Source organism: Nannospalax galili, unplaced genomic scaffold (assembly GCF_000622305.1).
Source record: "Nannospalax galili isolate Female #2095 unplaced genomic scaffold, S.galili_v1.0 scaffold7, whole genome shotgun sequence".
NCBI lineage: Eukaryota > Metazoa > Chordata > Mammalia > Rodentia > Spalacidae > Nannospalax > Nannospalax galili.
Genome location: NW_008359081.1, coordinates 7,583,854 through 7,588,090, shown reverse-complemented (window position 1 = coordinate 7,588,090; position 4,237 = coordinate 7,583,854).

The following is a 4,237-nucleotide window of genomic DNA, read 5'->3' as shown; positions in this document are numbered from 1 at the left end:
TGTGGCCATGTCTGAGGGGCATCTTCTTGATGAGTGATGTGGGAGGGCCCAGCCCACTGTGGGTGGTACCACCCCTGGGCAGGTGGTCCTGTGTTGCATAAGAAAGCAGGCTGAGCAGGGGCCAGGGGAGCAAGCCAGTAAGCAGTGTTCCTCCATGGCCTGTGCTCCAGCTCCTGCTTCCAGGTTCCTGCCCTGAGTTACTACCTTGGGCTACATGATGAACTGGGACCTGGGAGTTGTAAGCTGAATAAACCCTTTCCTCCCCAAGTTGGTATTGGTCAGAGTCTTTTGTCACAGCAATGAAGAAACAAACTAGGACAATGGTCTATGATGGTGGATCCAGATATGCGTGTATGCTGGTCACATACGGTTCTGAAGTGCAGTGTGCTTCAGGTTTATATTAGATAACAAACTACGCCTTATTTATACTATAGGGAAATATCTGTTCTGTGCCTTGCAAACAAGTCACACTTTGTCACTAATTGTTTCCTGAGCTCTTGCAAATAAATGTCCTATGATCTGCATACTGTTTGTTCCTGAGAGGCTTAGAAATTCCCATCCCTGTGAACGAAACATTGAAAGTTAGACACTCATCGTTGTTTGTTCCATGGAAGAGGGAATTTCCTGGTCTTCCAACTTTCTAAAATATTAAATTGTTTCTGTGTGATATTTTATTATTAGATACTTCGCCATGCCTCTTTATGTCCAGCACTGCTCAGCCATGCAGGATGTAGCAGTCATTATTCTTAGTTAACCTACAGAATTTGAGATAAGACCCTATTCCTGGAAACATTGTATACTTAAGTCTTAGAACATGGAGAAATCAAGTGGATTTTGATCTTGAAGTATCATCACTACAGGCTAGATTTCATAGCAGGGAAAAAAGGGCAATGTGTGTTATTAGAAAAGAAAAACAATCATCGGTCTTACCCAGCTGTTAATCCTGAAAGCTGTAACAATGATTGGCTGGCAATATATGCTCATTGGGGCAACAGTGACTAACCAAACACTTTCTGATTAGATTTAAGGCCTGGTTCATAAGATGTAACCCATGCCTGGCACTGTTACCAGGGCCAAAACCCTGTGGCTTGAGAGGTCATAGACCTTAGGGAGATCATATTGCTATTATTCTGTTAAATGGGCATAGTATTAAAATTGCTCCTAATGACTTATTGTTATATCCATAGATTACTGTATCTCTCAATCCTCATCTGAGAAGTTTCTTTTTGTAATAGAGATTAACACAGAGACCCCAAACTGGTAAATATGCAAATAATAAGAGACTGCAGACCTCTCTGCCCTAAATGGGATGAATATATCACATCCAGACACCAACACCCGCACTCACGTCCCCGTCCCCCCAGAGCTCAGGGATAGTTGAGGAAGAGGATGGAGCAGAAAGATTTTAAGAGTTAGAGAGAGCAGATGACTGTGGCCGTGTTTTTCCAGCATGAAATTGAGAAGAAAAAATATCTTATCAGAAGGATTTTTCTCTTTCTGACCCCTATTGATCTGGAACAGCACACCTCAGCACAAACAGGTATCAATTTAATCACCCCCCCATTATTTGCAACGCAAATGGAATAATGTGTTGCTTTCCATGAAAATCTGTTGCTTGAAGTGCTTGCTTGATATCTGTAACATACACACACATCCACACATTTCACTGGATTAAAGGCAGTGAAGAATCTTGAGGGATTGACTCTTTATGCCTGGGTTACAAGAGGAGCCCAAGACCTATGAAATGTCTTTTCCATTGTAAGCAAGCTGTGATGGTGTTAAGTGGTCACAAAACATGTTTGACTACAGGGTTAAGGAAGCATCGTTTGTCCAGACATGTCCACACTGTAAAACTAATTCTCATAGATGACTAAAAGAAAAAAGTGTTTCCTGGACAGAATTGTACAGTTGCACATATGAGTTCAAAGTAGTTGTGACAACATGCACAGCACTGGCTCGGCTCAGGTTCAAGCCAGCGTTGAGGGGGGAGTATACATGAAGTTCCACCTCTAGATGAGGAGCTATTGGCAACTGATAGATGCTAGGAGAAGGAGAATCAACTTTTATAAGGGTGTGACCCCTGCTAGGTCAGCTATATTCCAGGGGATGCTTGCATACCCACGAATATTTGGGCTACACAAATTGGATTCAGTGGGCTTTGAAAAAAAGAGGATATGAGATTGGCTAGGGAGGTGGGAGTGGATCTCTGAGGAGGTGGGGGATGGGGTTGAAAATGACCCAAATAAACTAAGAAATTCTCAAGAATTAATAGAAGATTGTTTTAAAATCAAAAGGAGGTTCTGTTGTTTTACAATGACAAAATAATTTTTTTGGTAATAAAGACACTGCTTTTATTTAGTTTGGTATGTTTCTATACAGAATGCAGAAAACACATCTTAAAATCATACAGAAGGAAATAAAAAAATTAAGTGGCTAAACTAGACAATTCTATATGTTTTCTGTCTCTAGTATGTCAATGCAGATAACATGGGATCTGGGAGCCTGGAGGAGAAATGACTCTTATTTTTCTATCCATATCATTCAATATGAGAAATGGGTTTTCTGGTTTTAGGCATTGTAGGCATATTACTACAGATAATGAGCTCTTGGCTCCACTTTTAAGTGAGGTCAGGCCTGAGAGGAGACAGAAAAGAATTGAAGGTGTGTTTGGTGTATGAGACTGTGAGGAATGTGGCAGCTGCAACAGGAGCTACATGGGATGATGAAGTAGAACTCTTCAAGTGCACTGCACCCTGTTAGCCCCATCAGTTCTTGGGTACAGCAGTAGAATATTGAATTTGGGGCACAAAAAAAGATGAGCTTTTATACTAATGTGATTAAATACAAAAGCTTGATACATGATTAATCTAAAACTTCTTAAATGACTGCTCTGTTTCTAAACAGCAAGCTTTTCAACACTGCACCTGGCATACAGTAGGTGTTAACTATTTTTAATGAATTTTTGAAAGAATGAAGGGTAACAATATTTTCATCCAATGCATTTTCATAGAGATCATTTTCAGTCTTTAAGGACCAGCTATTTCCCTTGAAATTGTACTTCAGTTGGGTACTGGATGGTATAAGCATTTTACTGAGAAAAAGAGACTGGTTAATAACAAGAAAACAAACACATTCTGAGCAGTACATATTCATGGGCCCAAGTCTTTATCCCTATCTCTTCTTGATTCTGAGTTATGAAATTAAAAATAGAGCATGCTTTCAAGATGGGATATTATTAAAGGCTCACAAAAGCACTTGCGTGTTTCTGCTCATTGCTTGGTATTTGCCATTGTCCACAGAACACACGCAGGCTGAAGAATTGGAAGATAAAATAATAAGCCTCGCCTGTCACTTTAACCAAGCCAAACACTAGATTTATCATTTATTCCAGAGCCAATGAGCTCTTTAAATTATTGATTAAGTTAGGAAACATGGTTAATATATGTGAAAATTTATGATGAAAAAAGTTAAAGTGTGATCCAAATATGGCTTACTGCTCTTTATTTTATTATATACCAGTAATCATGTAGTCTTATATTTTTATTTATCCATCGATGCTCTGAAGCTCATAATACCTTGTGCAAATCCAAGATCTTTGCTCTTTTATCTGACAGGTGGCAAATTATGTGTGTAAGTATATATAGTCTTTTAGCAGAAGCAAGTCACAGCTGTGGAATATTCTTGTCTTCTGAGAATCAATGATGCTTTACCATATGTTGGAATTGTTGCCATTGTCAGGCCTGGAATAATGATTAGCTCATCAAGAACTGATATTGTTGCAGTAACTCCATCTGGATCCACTTTGACCAACAGTTATCAAACTTTGCTTCACAAAGGTTCACTTTTATTATTTTGGCATGTCAAAAATGACCAGTACCAACCATAATTTCAGGTCTGTGTGAGACTAATCCATCTCTGAAGTTATAAGATCTCAGCATCAAATAAAAAATAATATTTCTATTCATCTTTTAAGCATTCTCTTGGATAGAGGTTCCACTGTAATTAGACTTTAAGATGCTGAAATATATTGATATATTAAAAAATCCTCCAACTGTTCATTTCAACATCTAAATAACTACATGGGGTTCAGATTTTTAGATCTGCTATGATGTGAATATGAAGAGTCTCAACAGGCTCATGGGTTAAATGCTTTGTCCCTCACTAAGGGTACAACTTTTGAAAGGTTCTGGAAATGTTAGGAGGAAAGAGCTAGCTGCAAAAAGCAAGTCCATCAGTG